Source organism: Nipponia nippon, unplaced genomic scaffold (genome assembly GCF_047370975.1).
Source record: "Nipponia nippon isolate SJK-2023a ecotype South Korea unplaced genomic scaffold, ASM4737097v1 scaffold_6, whole genome shotgun sequence".
Taxonomy (NCBI): Eukaryota; Metazoa; Chordata; class Aves; order Pelecaniformes; family Threskiornithidae; genus Nipponia; species Nipponia nippon.
In genome coordinates, this window is record NW_028262380.1 from 16,501,929 (window position 1) to 16,519,066 (window position 17,138).

Consider the following 17,138-nt stretch of genomic DNA (forward strand, 5'->3'; position numbering starts at 1 on the left):
GCTAAATTTTTAATCAACTCTGCTGTGCTTGATGTAGCTATCATTCTAAATTGCCCCCTCTCTGCTGGTCCTCTTGTTGCAATACATATCTTAGCATTATCCGTTCTCATTGCTAATTGATTTTTTCAACTCAGATTTAAGGCAGAATGACCTGTCATTTGTTATTTTCATCAAAGGACAGTCTTACTTACTTTTAACAGAAGAAGTGCTTTAAATATTAGGATGAGTGATTTAAAATGCTGTCCAAAGTTTTTTGGTTCCTTCCAACCACCAAATACTTAGAAGCATTTTTAAAAGCAAACTTGTGGCAGAGGTATAAAGAGGAAGGATTTTTGGTTGTCTTGAAGTTGAGGAACAGTTTGAAACACTCTGGACTGGATTTGTTTTGGGATTTGGTTGCTTAACTCATTTCTGGAAGAGGTCTAGGTGAGAAGAAGCAATAAGCAATAGTTTCTCCAGTTATTTAACCATCTCCCGCCTCATGTAAGGATACAGTTGCAAACCCAATTTTTGCTGTTCTGTAAAAACCTTTGGGAACTCTCTTTCATGAAAATTGTGAGAAAGATATTTCCAAAGATGAGAAAAGCTCCAGAGAATTTACCCTGGGAATAACCTGAAAATCTAGATACCATGGCTTGTTACAACCATGTCAGGTAGGGGAGAGAGTGTAATGCCTTCTCAGCCCTGGTAGCCCTTGCTACTGAGCAAGCTTTTCAGGAGGGCCAGTACCAGAAGATGGGAAGCCTTTTCTGTTAGAGATAGATTCATTTTGTCCCCTCATTTGTACCTGTGACCCAGTCTGTTCCTAAAGGAATTTGGGATGCATGTAGGAAGCCAAGAAATCTTGTCTTTACTCGCTGAACAAACACAGCTAAATCTCCTTGTAAGCACTATCTGTCTGCACAAGCATGTTATAAAGCTCACTATGCATTTTTAAGCATCCTAAGTTTTCTCGTCATCAGAATAGGGTTCACTCTTGCTTGGGACTTCAACCTATTACTTATTACTTCTGAATGGCATGACTTGACATACTAGAACTGCAGTCTAAAGCTCAGAGTCATTTTTTAAGGACAGCCAGGCCTTGAATCTGGCAGTCAAGTTTAACGCAAACTAGAGATTTTTACATATGGGCATAATGTAAATAAAAACCCCCAATTGTCCATGTGGCAAAATTATTTGAATATTGGTTTTCAAAATTTATCAAAGGTTGGTTACAAGCCTGTGTACCTCCATAGCCCTAAATGATGGTAGAAATTGGATCTACAATGTGGTATAAGATGAATCTACATCTCATGCATCAGGAGATGAAGAGACTAATATAAATATATGTATATACATATAATAATGTTATTTTATAGCAAAGACTTTGATGATTTCTTGATGTTCACCATGATAAAAGAGATGAACTCATTGACATGAGCTAATAACACAATGTCAGCTCTATAGCTGTTTCTGTAACAGAAAATGGCATTGCCCAACACCCAAAGAGAAAGGAAAAACATTCTTAAAAGCTCTAAAACACATTGTCTAGCAGAGAAATGAGCCTACTCCTTCACATGATTGTCTGGAGTTTCCCTGTGCACTCTGAAAGTGCCTGTGTGAAACTTGCCTAAGAGTGTCTACTATTTCCAGAGCCGTTTGAGAGCTGGGTATTTGGGCTAGCATTCTGCAAAGTCACATGAAACCATCAATGACCATGCTAACTACTGTATTTACACAGTTTCTTGGCCCACTCCTGACAGACCTTACTGTCCAAGTACCTGCAACTCCCTGATACCAATGCAGTCAGGATGAGTGTGCTCCCCAGCACATGCGAAGTCTCAGTGACAGATGCATGCACGTCTGCTGGAGGGAAGGTGTCCCAGTTGCCATCAAGACGCTCCTGGAGCTTGTGGCTACATCTATGCCCACACACAGTTTTCTTCAGTGGAAAACCTGGACCTCAGGAGGATGGTGAGTGACAAGGACAGACCTGGGCATGGCCAGCACGTGGATAGCAGACCTCCACATGGAGCAGACTGACTTCATATCAGACTCAGCTGATAGCACTTGGCATTGAACTTGAATAGGATGTGGATGACTTGGATAGGAATTAATATGCAATTTAATAGCTTCATTCCTGAATTATAATCCTAGAAATGCTCCTAAAAACATATCACAAATTGACAGCTTTCTCACAGGCACCTTCAGGCCCCAGTGCCCTTCCTCACATACCAAGAACCTTCCTGATCTTGCAAGGGGCAAGCACAGGTGCCACGCAGAGTCTGCAACTAAGAACAGGTGAGGTACAAAAAGTCCCTGTATTCCCTATAGGTTGTTAGGCAGGGTTTGCATGGGACTCAGTATGCTGTGTCTTTTGCATTGTATCTCTCCTTACTCTGAGTTGTACTTGAGGAGCCATGCATGTAACAGGTCTAATACCCTGAGGTGCTGAGTCCTCTGTTGCCTTTGGCTCCCAGCAATTTGGGCTGCATAATGTCTACATTTGCCCTCAATATTGACAGTACAAACTCAAGTATATGACTCATCCTAACACCATGTGAGACTGTGGTTCTGATGGTGTGGTGCGTATATATGTGTGAACTTGCAGAGAGCTTGGGTGAACATAGATGATGAGTTAGGCCTTCCAGAGACAGCCACTGCTACACCATTGTCATGGCAGAAAAACACTAGCTGCTTAGAAAGACATGTACGTTCACCTCCACTGCTTCTTTGGTTCTGCGTTTCAGATGTCCTCAACCTATGCCAAGGTACATTACATTGTGAAGTTATCTTTTTAGCCAAATGTTTTGCAGCTCATTTATAGTTTGTTTTTCAAGTTTAAGCACACTTCCCCTGTCATTACCCTGCACCCTAGACATGTGTAGTAACAAAAAAACCCAACAATCCAAGCCACACAGGTCAAGAAGCTAGTCTTACTCTAATATGGAGCTTAACTCCTCTGCTATTTGGATCACATGGCATCTCAAAGCACTGGCCCTGCTTCTCCAGCTTGTGCTGAAGAAAATGCCGCATTGTGCACCTAGAATGGAGTAATATGAGCTGCACCAGTGGGAGACTTGGGCATGAGCCAATGCAGAGCAGCAGCTTGAGAGCTGGACGCACAGCTAGGGCAGGCGTAGGAGGGAGGAGTGTCCTACAGCACCAGACACCTCCCCTCCTGCACCCCCTCATCACCATTCGGAAACAGACTCTCTTTTGGAACACTGGTCTCTCACCAGGACAGCAAGGACAGAGACCCTGCCATGGAGAGGCCCCATCTCACCACAAGGATAGACACCATCACCCACCATCAGTCATGAAGGCACCAAGAGCACCGTCATGTCTACAAGCACAAAGCCCAGAACCAAGGGAGCTGATTCATCTCACAGGGTGGCAGAGCACGAGATAAACCATCCACGGGCCACATCACCTTCTCTCACAGGTGCAAACTTTGAATTCCTTTGGGTGGTTTGCCCATCAGGGTTTGCAGGGCTAAGTCCTGCCCTAGGGAAAGGAATCCAAGAGGAGAAGAGGGAGGATGAGTTTTGTCTTTGCCTAAGGGCTCGTAGCTCTTCTTTTCAAGATGACTCTGAGTCAGACCACCTGGCCCAGAAAACTTTGCACCTCTCTACATAAGTCAAGGACATCCACCTACATTCCCCATTTTAATTTCAGTTACGGTTTTGGGGGGTGTCTGCCTGCTTTGTCAAGAGAGCCCCTGGGAGCTTGCTCCTGCTGGGTGCGTTTGTACTTGGTGCGATGCCCAGGACCCACTGAGCCAGGTGGTGGGGATGAGATTGAGCGGAGCAGGGCTGCGGAGGAAGCCATGCTCCTTTGTTGCAGTCGCGGCCGCTCTGGACCGCTGCAGGAGCCCTGCTCCTGCTCGCTCAGGCCCGCTGGCTGGCCAGGCAAATGAAGCTTGCCTCTGGCAGCTGCAGTGACCAGGACGGCTCCCACAGCAAGGAGGAGGAGGATGAGGAGGACAACGACGTTAATGGTGCACCCAGTGGTGTCAGGGCTTTGGCTCTGTCCCCCAGGGCCTGCCCGACACGTGCAAGGTGCTGAAGGTGCTGGTGGATGACCTCCTTGGTGTCTGCCGGGTGCTTTGCAGGAAGAATTTCATGCCACAGATGCACCCAGCCATCGGGATGGGCGGCACCTATGAGGCCTGGAGTGTCCACGGGAACAGCATCACCTATTGCCTGCTTGTGTTCCTGCGGCCACCCCCTGGGCACTCTTTCAGCCTGGAGCTGGACACCACGGGGCAGCTGCCAGCAAGGCCCTCCAGCATCCATGTGGTGCTGGAGTGCATATGCTCAAGGGAGCAGCCGCTGGGGGATAGCTTGTGCTTTCTCCACCACCCCGACGACAAGCTGCCGAGGGACCGGAGCTCCCACCTCCTACGCACCCTCTGCACATGCTCCTAGTTAGACATGGAGAAAGTCGCCCGCTGGGTCCAGCTGTTGGTGAGATCAGCCTGGCTGCTTTTGCCTCAGTCGCAGCACTGCCAGCTAACGGTGCTGCCCTCCTCCCGGTCCTGCAGGTTCCAGCTGACAAGCACCTCCGAGACGAACATCTGCGCTGAGATGATTTTTGCAGTGCAGCAAGGCAGCCCAGGCGCCTACCTGAGCCTTCAGTAGGCTTTACCAGCTTTACCAGCAGCACACCGTGGCCGGAGAGCTGCACTGTTGTCCAGATCCTGCTTTTCGGACTCAGGGCTAGGCACACCCAGCAGGACAACTTCCACCTCAGAGGTCTGCACCTCTGCACCCGCATCCTGGTGGTCACAGGCTTTTGTACCCATGCCTGTGACCCTGAGGACATCCTTGAGCTTGGGGAATCTCCATTGGTCCAGCTGAAGATGCCATTGCAACTGAGGCTCCTGTTACCACCTGTAACACGATGGCACCACCCATCCTGTTGGAAAGAGTTGATTTCCTCAGGGACCTTTACGTGATACAAAGATGACAATAAATTAGCTTGTTTTAACCAGCCCTCTGTCTGTGAGTGTCTGTGCAAAACTTTGCTGGGGAACGTGGACAGGTAGCGGGTTGGTACCTGCTCAGATGCAGAAGCAGTGGGGCAGCATTTTGAGGGAAGTAAGTAGTACCAAACCAGAATGCTTCCCCTGACCCTTTTTCCTTTCTTTTCCGGTTTTCTGCTCTGCTTGCACTTTAAGGGGAAGACGCCTCTGTGCGTGTATACCGGATGGAAGGGAACGAGGGTACGGGAGCCAGACCTTTCTCAGTTGTGACCACTGACATGACAAGAATGGGCACCCATGAAAAAACTTGAAATTCCAGCTGAACACAAGAAAGCACGTCCTGACTCTGAGGGTGCTCAGATTTGGTGGAATGAGTCCCACAACTAGAGTGCTGGGATAGAGGGCTAGAGGCTGTTCAGGAGGGCTAGGCAGGGCCGGTGAGGTGGGGGTGTTGCTCTCTATGCAAGGGAGACGTTTGATTGTACAGCCCTTACAGTTAGTGATGATGTGGTTGAGAGCCTCTGGGTGAGGATTAGGGGGATGGGAAAAAAAGGAGATATTGTAGTGGGTGTCTACTACCGATGGCCCAGCCAGAATGTAAGCACTGATGAGTTATTCTATAGGCAATGAGGAGGAATTTCTGGATCGGTAGATTTCAACTTCCCAGACATCAAGTGGGAATAGCATACTGCTGGGATGAGCAGGTCCTGGAAATTCTTGAAGTCTGTAGGAGAGAACTTCTTGTCACAAGCCAACTAGGAAAGATGCCCTCCTGGACTTGCTATTTGTGAATTGAGAAGAACTCATGGGAGATGTGATGGAAGGTGGCTGTGTTGGCCACAGTGAACGTGAAATGCTTGAGTTTAAAGTGTGCAGTGTTGTGAGAAAAAAAGGACAGGAGAGTTGCTACCCTGGACTTCAGGAGAGCAAACTTCAAGTTATTCAGGGAGCTATGTAGCAGAGTACCCTGTGAATCTGCCTGTGAGGGCTTAGGAGTCCACGAGTGCTGGTCAGTTGTTAAGAACCACCTTTTAGAAGCACAGGAGCAGGCAATCCCATTGTGTCGGAAGTCAAGCGAGCGGGGCAGAAGACCAGCTTGGCTGGACAGGGAACTCCTCGTGGAGCTCAGGAGGAAAAAGAGATTGTATGATCTCTGGAAGCAAGGTCAGGCTTCGCAGGAAGAGTACAGAGCTGTGGATCATATATGCAGGCAGAAGACACGAAAGGCCAAATCTCAATTAGAGTTGAAGCTGGCCAGTGTTGTGTCAGATAACAAGAGGGGCTTTTTTAAGTACATTCGTAGCGAGAGGAGGTCTAAAGAAAACATTGGACCAATACTTGTGGAAGATGGTCACCTGACTAATAGGGCTGAAGAAAAGGCGGAGGCATTCAATGCTTCTTTTGCCTCAGTCTTTAACAATACTGATAGACCTTGGGCTGCCTGGTCCCCTGTATTGGAGGACCATGAGTGTGGGAACAGTGACTTTCCATTTGTGGACACTGAAATTGTAAGGAATCAGCTGTATCAGCTGAAAGTTCACAAGTCCATGGGGCCTGAGGGGATTCATCCCAGAGTAGTGAAGGAGCTAGCGGCTGCTATGGCAGGACCTCTCTTGGTCATCTACCAAAGGTCTTGGGAGTCTGGGGAGGCCCCTGCTGACTGGAAGCTGGCCACCGTTATTCCAATTTACGAGAAGGGCATGAGGGAAGACCCAGGAAACTACAGACCTGTTAGTCTAACCTCAGTTCCTGGAAAAATTTTGGAGAAGATTATAATGGGTATTATTAAAAGTCATCTAAAGAATAATGCAATCATCAAGCACAGTCAACATGGATTCACAAAAGGAAAGTCCTGTTTAACTGATTTGATATCCTTCTATGATAAGGTCACCCGCCTAGTTGATGAAGGGTAGGTGGTGGATGTAGTTTTTCTGGATTTTAGTAAGGCTTTTGATACTGTCCCTCACAGCATTGTTCTGGACACAGTGTCCAGTTGTGGGATGAGCTGGTTCACGGTGCGCTGGGTGAAGAACTGGCTGAAGGGGAGAGCTCAAAGGGTTGTAGTGAATGGGGCTACATCTGGCTGGTGACTGGTCAGCAGCAGTGTGCCTCAGGGTCCAGTTCTAGGACCAGTTCTGTTCAATGCATCCATCAGTGATCTGGACGCAGGACTTGAATGCGCCCTTAGCAAGTTTGCAGATGATACGAAACTGGGAGGTGCCGTTGACTCTCCTGAGGGACAGGAGGTCTTGCAGAGGGATCTACATAGATTGGAGCATTGCGACAATGATTAATGGGATGAAATTTAACAAGACAAAATGCCAAATTCTGCACCTAGGGTGGAGTAATGCGGGGCACAAGTATAAACTGGGAGAGGAGTGCCTGGAGAGCAGCCCTGCAGAAGGGGATCCGGGGGTGCTGGTCAACAGCAGGCTCAATAGGAGTCAGCAGTGTGCCCTGGCAGCCAAGAGCGCAACCCGCATCCTGGAGTGCGTCAAACACAGCATAACCAGCCGGTGAAAAGAAGTGATTGTCCCGCTGTATTTAGCGTTGGCGCGACCTCACCTTGAGTACTGTGTGCAGTTCTAGGCTCCACAATTTGAGAAGGATGTTCAGGTACTGGAATGCATCCAGAGGAGGGCAACAAAGCTGGTGTAAGGGCTGGAAGGAATGTCCTCTGAGGAGCGGCTGAGGACTCTGGGCTTGTCTAGTTTGGAGAAGAGGAAGCTGAGGGGCGACCTCATTGCTCTCTACAGCTTCCTGAGGAGGGGACGTGGAGAGGGAGGTGCTGATCTCTTCTCCCTGGTATCCTGTGACAGGACACCTGGGAATTGTTCAAAGCTGTGCCAGGGGAGGTTTAGACTGGACATTAGGAAGCATTTCTTTATTGAGAGGGTGGTCAAACACTGGAACAGGCTTCCTAGAGAGGTGTTCGATGCCCCAAGCCTGTCAGTGTTTAAGAGGCATTTGGACAATGCCCTTAATAACATGCTTTATCTTTTGGTCAGCCCTGAAGTTGTCAGGGAAGTTGGCTTGATGATCGTTGTAAGTCCCTTCCTGCTGATCTTCTCTTCTCTTCTCTTCTCTTCTCTTCTCTTCTCTTCTCTTCTCTTCTCTTCTCTTCTCTTCTCTTCTCTTCTCTTCTCTTCTCTTCTCTTCTCTTCTCGTCTCGTCTCGTCTCGTCTCGTCTCGTCTCGTCTCGTCTCTTCCCTTCCCTTCCCTTCCCTTCCCTTCCCTTCCCTTCCCTTCCCTTCCCTTCCCTTCCCTTCCCTTCCCTTCCCTTCCCTTCCCTTCCCTTCCCTTCCCTTCCCTTCCCTTGCCTTGCCTTGCCTTGCCTTGCCTTGCCTTGCCTTGCCTTGCCTTGCCTTGCCTTGCCTTGCCTTGCCTTGCCTTGCCTTCCCTTCCCCTCCCTTCCCTTCCCTTCCCTTCCCTTCCCTTCCCTTCCCTTCCCTTCCCTTCCCTTCCCTTCCCTTCCCTTCCCTTCCCTTCCCTTCCCTTCCCTTCCCTTCCCTTCCCTTGCCTTTGCCTTGCCTTTGCCTTGCCTTGCCTTGCCTTGCCTTGCCTTGCCTTGCCTTGCCTTGCCTTGCCTTGCCTTTCCTTTCCTTTCCTTTCCTTTCCTTTTCCTTTCCTTTCCTTTCCTTTCCTTTCCTTTCCTTTCCTTTCCTTTCCTTTCCTTTCCTTTCCTTTCCTTTCCTTTCCTTTCCTTTCCTTTCCTTTCCTTTCCTTTCCTTTCCTTTCCTTTCCTTTCCTTTCCTTTTCCTTTCCTTTTCCTTTTCCTTTTCCTTTTCCTTTTCCTTTCCTTTTCCTTTTCCTTTCCTTTTCCTTTCCTTTCCTTTTCCTTTCCTTTTCCTTTTCCTTTCCTTTTCCTTTCCTTTTCCTTTTCCTTTCCTTTTCCTTTCCTTTTCCTTTCCTTTTCCTTTCCTTTCCTGGTAACACAAGGGGGCAACAGAAAGTGCAGTAGTAGTTAAGAGTTTCTAAGCAGCACAATATATTTGGGTAGAAACAAGTGATATTCTGGAGGTTAGAGATGCTGTGATGCATGTAAATTTTACTCTCATCTTCAAGCCAGATGCTCTGTACTCCTCAAGTTCTTGCATTTGTCTCCATTTACTTAAATTTTTGTATGTGTAATGTAACAAGATAGGGAAGAGATTCAATAGGACAATTGAAATCCTCTCCTGTATGTATAATCCAGCATCTGTTTTGAAACAATTCTTCTCCAGCAATATATTTTGAATATCATGTTCATTTTATGAATGTATTTCTACAGATGAAAGTGTCAAGCCACAAAATGTTATTTCGTATCACTCTGAAACCATGCAGAAAAATAAAGATCTGCATGGGTTCAATGGAGAATTACAAATAAACCTTCATTTATTCAAGACATATCAGGAACCATTTTTCATCTCCTGACAAATATGAGATGATTTTTAAGTCTCTAAGAAAACCATAATAAAGTTTCACCTTTGTTTTTCTGCAGATAATGGTCTGAGATTAATTTCAGTGATTCTTATCCATTTCCCTACACTTTGAGTTTATTCTGCATGCAGACACAGAATATATATATATATATATGGCATATATATATATATGACAAATACTGCTTTTTCACACTGCACATCTAAGATCAGATGCACCAAAAGTATGAAAAGGTTTTCAAATAAAATAGCTTAATCACTTCCATATTCTGCAGGTCTATTTTTGTCAATAATACTAGCCTCTGGTTTGCACATGTATTTATTTAATGACAGTCTCTGTTCCTTAAATTGCCAATTGTATTGCTGATTTTCTTTTCATGGTAATAACCCAGTTCTTTCAGACTCTTTGTATTAGCTTGTCATCAGGGTTGTTTTCTGTGTTGGGGAGGGGGTGTCTTCCTTTTTTTCCAGGAGGTTGCATTCATCAGGCTGGAGAGCAGGCAGTTATTATAGAGATTTTAAGTTTTTACAATTAAGCCCCACTCCTGTAAAGGCTTATCCATGTTCCTTACTGTAAACACGTGATCTGTCCCACCGAGCCCAGAGGATTAGCATTAAGCACATGTGTAAATCTTAGCAGTTTCAGAACCTAAATAGCATTTGTTTTTTTATATTTCTGAACCTAAAGGAATTGATCTGGCGATAATTAGACACTAAGCGGTTAGTTTCAAAGTGCACTGTCGATTACAGGAGGATTCATCCTGGGGCAAATTTCTGAGTTGGGACTTACAAAGCCTGGGTCAAGACCTGGCTCTTCCACAGCCTCATGAAATAGCTTTGAATAAATCACTGAGGTTCAGATACCCAAAGTCCTTCAGCTTCCTAATTACCTGGTTTGAAATTTCTCAGATTTAGATGCTACAATGTTCTTGCATATGTAGACAAAAAATCTCGCAGCTGATTGCAGTAAGGTAGAGTGCTACTTCTGTAAAGAATGAAATTGTAAAGGCCCCCATATATCCATGGTGTTAGCACGCATGTACCCATGCCTCAGTTCCTTACGTGTTTAAAAAAAAAACAAAGCTGAATCTAGGCAGATCTTGAGTTTTCCAGAGTAGGGCTCACAGCTTTTACATTTAAAGGCATTTGCAGACATGGTCTTTTTACTGGTGGTACTGATTACAGTTTAGTATAGCCACTAGGTGCTCTGGTCATGCAAATTAATAATAAAAATATAGATGAATAATGGTGAAATCGGTGTTTAGCTACTCTTTAAAAATGCCTTGTAAGTAGGTAGAAGCTATGCTCTATATTTGTCTACATTCATATATATTCAGCAGTACTGGGCTAATTATACCATTTGTATTCCAGGGAATTATGGGAGACTACAGCAAAGTTCCCTGCGTTCTCCTCACATACACTTCAGCCGAACATGAGTCAGAGCTGCACTGCTTATTACAATATTATTAGCATAAGTTGTTTTATTAAAGTAGTAAATAATTCATAAGGAAATCTGCAAAAGCAAATATGTTTGCCTTTCCCCCCACTTTCATTCGGTTTGAAGAGAATTGTTCACTTTCTTCAAATATTTGGTTTAAAAATGTGGTAACAGTACATTGCTTTCCACTCCAGCTGGCCTGTGTGTTTTTTCTTGTCCGAGTAAAATGTTTGAAAACTTGGTGCCATAGTGAAAGCAAGGAAAGTGTACAGACAACTGAGGTTCTTAATCTGTTCTTAAAAGACAACAGGGCACATAAGATAGAGTGGATAACAGCTTGCAAATACCCGGGCCCAGGTCTGCAAGATGTTTAAACAACTAATTTCCACTGAAATTTCATCATATGCCTGCAAGCTGGTTTAAATAGAAACAGTGCTGTGACACCTACACTGCAATCGCACAAAACAATGAAAGTCAGGGAGCAAATCCCCATTGTAGTGGGTACTATAGATATTAAAGGGAGACACTGTTCACCAGAGCATTTACAGTTTTATCCTATTTCTTTTAGTCTAATTTCTGTTGGTACCTAGTATTGCAGGCAGGCACACCGCTATGGAATAAACCCTGAAATGTCAATTTAGAAGAGGTTTGGATCCTCTAATGGAAGAATAACCTCTCTTTTTTATAGAATTTCAAAAGGTTATAGTATTTCCAAAGAGTAGGGATGCCTCCAGACCACTGAGTTTGACAACCTAACATATGCCTAGACCGCCTGCAAGCCCCACACAGCATGTCATCCTTCTGGGAAGGAAGAGACAAGCAGCACAAGCAAACCTTAAGCAAGCACAGTGTGAGCAGATGGTATTAATTCCAAAGCCAACTCATGCACCTAAATTCAGTCCATCTCAGGAGAGACAAACACGCAAGATGGTTGTGTGAGTTTGAACTGTCATTTCCTAGAGCTGGTTCATCCAAACAGGGATGAACCTTGCAGTTTTCATTTGAAATGTCAAGTTCAACTAAACCAGGGTTAAAGCCTGCCACAACTGAATTCAGGTCACAGCTAGAAGACGAATTTGTTCTGCCAGTGGACAGCCAGTTTCCTTGACTTTATGTACCAGATCCTCACAGACAACAGAAACATCAAGAATTTGGGAGGAGAAGGAAAAATAAAGTTAACATTTTAAAAGACTTGTGTTCATATTCCACCTGAGAGGAGGGCAAACTTCTAAATGTTACTAAAGCAAAAATAGTACATGGGAGAGCATTTCTTAACCAAAGAGAACATTTCTATAATTTGGGGGGTTTAAAAGTTGCCAAGGAGGCCAGTATTCAAGGGATGGCTCATCTCCTCTGATTTTAGCAGTTGAGAAGGTAAGCCCAGCCTAGGCTGAGTGTCCAAGCTCCCACGATGATGAACGGAGGAAAGGAAGTGTCTCCAGAGGCAATCCACCCCACCTGAGACAGGATTTGGGCTGGACCCATTCCTCCTCATGAAGTTTCTGTCTTGTTCTGCTGACTCTGGAAGGGAACCAGAGTACTGTCTTGCTTGAGGACTTAGTTCTTACATGGTTAAAACCAAGATAAAATATGTTTTACGCTCAGTGGAAACTTTATATCCTAACTTATAAACCAGGATTTTTAAAATATAATTTCCCTTCTGCTATGTTCTCAGCCAAAGCCTTGTGTGTATCTGAGCTGAACTTCACAGCTTGAAATCTTTGATAGCTTCTCTTCCATTGTAAGTTTGTACAGCACCAAGCACACTTCTATCAGACAAATAAAAAGAATAATAAAACTCAATCATGCTTGTATATATAGAAGGTCAATCAGTGTAAACACAGGGCTTCTCTAAACAGGAGAAAAGCGGAAGCCAGATGGCATGAAATCATTGATAGCTGTTTCATAAACTTTTCCTGCAATCAAATCTAATTGAAATAACACTAGATTGTAGGCTTTAGCAGGTGGGCAGCACACACAGCTGTTTCTGCTAGATGATTTCCAAAGAATACATACATAAAACATTTCACAGGGACTGACATACAGGAAAAAAGGTTAGCCCAGATGGAATGCTCTCTTTCAGGCTTTATTTCTCCGACAGATTTCTGAAGCCTGCCTCTTTAAAATTATGAGCAGAAGTGTTTTTCTGGTATCGTTGAACCAATTAGAGTCATATACAATGTGGTTGGGAGCTATGGCCTAGTGATGCAGTGTCTTCAATGGCAATTCGTATTTCAAGGTAAGGTAGAGCAGAGAGGGACCTCCTAGTGTCCACTTTATTGCTTTGCAGTGAGGTAGGCTAAGTGTAACTGAATCACCTCTGAGAGATATTTCTGTATCATAGTAATTCCCCAAGGAAAGATTCCACCAGTTTCCTCAGTAGTTTATTCAAGACTTTCCCTGTACTAATAGCTAGATATTTTCATAACTTTTAATACAATTAAGCTAATGGCCACACATGGTCAAGGAGAGGAAACAGCTGATGTCTTTTTCTGTTTTAATCTTTTATATATTGAAGGATTTATCATGTCCTCTCTCCTCCTTCTGTCCTTTTCTGCAGACAGATATCCCATGGCAAAACTGAAGGCTCACAGATGAGCTGCAAGAACCAGGTGGGTCTTCCCAGAGAGGTCCAGCATCCGGGGTGGGCTTGGCAGGGTTTCCTGTGGCTGACCAGAAAGCTAATTCAACAGTTTGGGATGAATTTTACTTTGAACTTTTGTTTGCATTAGAAACTAAGACTCATGGAGAAAGGATGAAGAAATGGGAAAGAGCAACTTATGTGGATCAAATGAGAGCCTATAGGAAGGACAGTGAACTGAAACACATTGTTTAGGTCCACTACCTAGTGCCTTCTGGCTAGATGACATAGTAAAACTCCTACTCTTCATGATCTTTATATAAATATACTACATAAAGATCAACATCGTCTTTTCTATTACTATTTGTATCAGAATCTGTGCTTTTAACACTTCAATCTAAAGGATCAGAAGCTGCCACTGTCTCAGTAAGAGCCATCCAGAAGTGATGGCGTAAGTGAACTCTGGTTTCTCTTCAGATCGTATAAATCTTTTGCCTTTTACTAAAGATTTCCATGGAGAGGAACAAGTTAGTTATAGCAGCCTTCCAGTACTTAAAGGGGGACCACAGGAAAGATGGGGAGGGACTCCTTATCAGGGAGTCTAGTGATAGGACAAAGGGTAATGGTTTTAAACTGAAAGAGGGTAGATTTAGATTAGATATAAGGAAGAAATTCTTTACTGTGAGGGTGGTGTAGCACTGGAACAGGTTGCCCAGAGAAGTTATGGAAGTTATGTCCCTGGAAGTGTTCAAGGCCAGTTTGGATGAGGCTTTGAGCAACCTGGTCTAGTGGAAGGTGTCCCTGCCCATGGCAAGGGGGTTAGAACTAGATGATCTTTAAGGTCCCTTCAGCCCAAACCACTTTATGATTCTATAGAATCATAGAGTCATAGAATCATTAAGGTTGGAAAAGACCTTTAAGATCATCAAGTCCAACCTTTAACCTAGCACTGACAAGTCCACCACTAAACCATGTCCCTAAGCACCACAGCTACCTGTCTTTTAAATACCTCCAGGGATGAGGACTCAACCACTTCCCTGGGCAGCCTGTTCCAGTGCCTGACTACTCTTTCAGTGAAGAAATCAAAACCTCCCCTGGTGCAACTTGAGGCCATTTCCTCTTCTCCTGTCACTTGTTGCTTGGGAGAAGAGACTGATGCCCACCTTGCTACAACCTCCTTTCAGGCAGTTGTAGAGAGCAATAAGGTCTCCCCTCAGCCTCCTTTACTCCTGACTAAACAAACCCAGTTCCCTCAGCCACTCCTCATAAGACTTGTTCTCTAGACCCTTCACCAGCTTTGTTGCCCTTCTTTGGACATGCTCCAGCACCTCAATGTCCTTCTTGTAGTGAGGAGCCCAAAACTGCACACAGTATTTGAGGTGTGGCCTCACCAGTGCCGATTATGGGGGTACGATCACTTCCGTAGTCCCATGATTCTATGATTCTATGATTCTAACAATAGAATTACATGCAAACTATGCTGTTTAACAATGATGATCTCTTGGACTGTAGGAGTCTTTGTGGATACTCCTTTGAAAATGTTAGTTCTCAGGCTAATAGCAGCCAGCCTCCCTCTCCTGCCCCCAGTATATTAGAAATATAATATATACTAATAGTATATTAGTGAGGCCAGGAGTAGAGAAGAAGAGAGAAAACATCATTATAGCACTACACAAAATCCTAGTTTTAAATGCTAGGCATGATTGTGGCCACCTCAGTTCAGAAAGCAAAAGGTACAATGAAGGGCAGCAAGGAAGATCAGAGGTTTGAAATTAGTTCTGTCCAAAGAGATATTAAACAAAATAGAACTTTTCAGCACAGAAAAAAAAAGGTTGTGGTTTATAAAATGATGAATGGCAAGGAGAAAGGAAGGGAATGATGGCTATTATATCTCATAAGACAAGAACATGGAGGGACCAAATGAAACTATCAGACTGCAGGCTTTACACAAAAAGTACTTCTTCACATAATCCATAACTTGAAATGCCATTGCCACAGGATGCTTTGAAAGCCAAAATTATAAATGGGTTCAAGAAACAGCCAGAGAAACTCATGGAGTAAATATCTGCTGTGGGCTGATAAACACAACGGTGTGGGTCAGGAAGTCCTGACCCGCAGAGCTGTCCCAGGGAGGTAGCACCCTGGGCTTACCCTGCTCTCAGGCTCCTTAGGGTTGTTTTGCAGCCACTGTCAGAGACCAGGCATGGAGTCACACAGCCCTTTACTCCTTCTCATGCAGTTACAGATACAGCCTTTGGGTTACTTCAGAAACCAGGTACAGTTCTCAAGCAAAAAAATGCTCTCCTCAGAGAGAGAGCAGGAAGAAAGCGGCAGTAGCCCCAAGTGGTGGAAGCAACTGTTTGCAAAAGGCAGTGAGAATCAGCCCTGGGGTGATATGACTGCAAGAAATAAATGAGAGTGAAGCAAATTATTTTAAAAGCACCCATCTCAGCTTTGCGACAGAGAAAACAGGAACACTCAGAAAGAATCAGTGACAAAAGATCCAAAAGAGGCAGTTGATTCCCTGCAGGGGAGAAAACAAAGTGTTTACAAAGATGCAGAACAGTAAATCATCAAAGTGTTCTTTGGAAAATATTTCAAATATAACGTTCATTCCTACGTTTATATGGAAGACACAATAATGAGAGAAAAAAGATACACCCCTTGCCTTTAAGGGCATTGGGACTAAAGCACGTGTAGCATGTCAAGTAAGAACAATAGCAAAACAACAAAGAGGAAAAGAGGAAGGACTGCAGGAGGAGTGGGGGCACAAGGATTATATGTAAGTTTATATGATTGTTTTGGATTACTGGGGAAGAATCTTCATCAGCTTGCTTATTGAGTTGTTTTCTATCTCTTTACTTGCCTTAAACTGAAGTAGTTATTTCAGGCTGCTGAAGGGGTCTATTTTGAATGCGGTCTCATGAAAGTTGATTATGGGAAGGAGTTTGTGGGAGGCAAAGGAGTGAAGACAAAAGGAGAGATGAAGATAAAGAACAATAGATGCAGAAGCAGGGGGGACCTAGTGCAGATCCTAGCATTGCTTTTAATAATAGCTGGCTCTCATATAGAGCTTTTCAAGTATAGATTTTGAAGTGTTTTAAATTGAAGTCTGAATCATTTTCTTCATGTTATAACAGGACAAGTGATATGCTCAAGGTCACCCAGCAGAAAAAAATGCAGTCTAGCCAGGCAGAAGATTCACAGTCCCTGAATGCTAGTGCCATGCTGCCTACGAGTCATGCTGCCCCTCCATCAGCTTGGACTGTCACCTGCAACATGAGGTGATGTATTTGAAATTAATTTATCAGCTGCTCTCTCTATAAATGATATGCTGAAATACCATATCAGCCTGTTTGTAGGGAGAACTGACCTTGGTGGGAACATGTACACCAGGCAGGGATTACCGGGGGAATGAAGAGGACTGAAGTTCTCTTCTCCTCCTTATTATGACTATCTTATGTAAAATGGTACCCAGACATGTAACAAAGTCTCAGCTAGACTGGAGACCTATTAAGACAGACACGCCTGTTCAGGGCCACAGCCAGACCACTCTTAAGGCCAGATACGCAGTCTGTTCAAATAATGGTTTGCAATACACCCCAAGAGGACAGGTGATCCCCAAAGTCCAGAGCTTTACCAGCATACTTGGAGGTAAGGGAGAGCAGCAAGTGCCATGCTCACAGATCATCTGAAAAGTGCTCTCTCAGTGTTATAGATGTGCCAGGATGTTGG

The 17,138-nt window shown here is 44.5% G+C and overlaps 1 non-coding gene and 1 pseudogene across 1 annotated transcript; both read left to right on the top strand.

Moving 5' to 3' along the window:
• Positions 1-3,565: 3,565 nt before the first annotated feature.
• On the top strand, positions 3,566-4,622 carry LOC148051373 (inositol 1,4,5-trisphosphate receptor-interacting protein-like 1; annotated as a pseudogene).
• A 9,243-nt stretch (positions 4,623-13,865) lies between these two features.
• Positions 13,866-13,935, top strand: LOC148051374 (U5 spliceosomal RNA). The gene has a single exon (XR_015700225.1). It is a non-coding gene; the product is annotated as a U5 spliceosomal RNA (small nuclear RNA).
• The last annotated feature ends 3,203 nt before the right edge of the window (positions 13,936-17,138 follow it).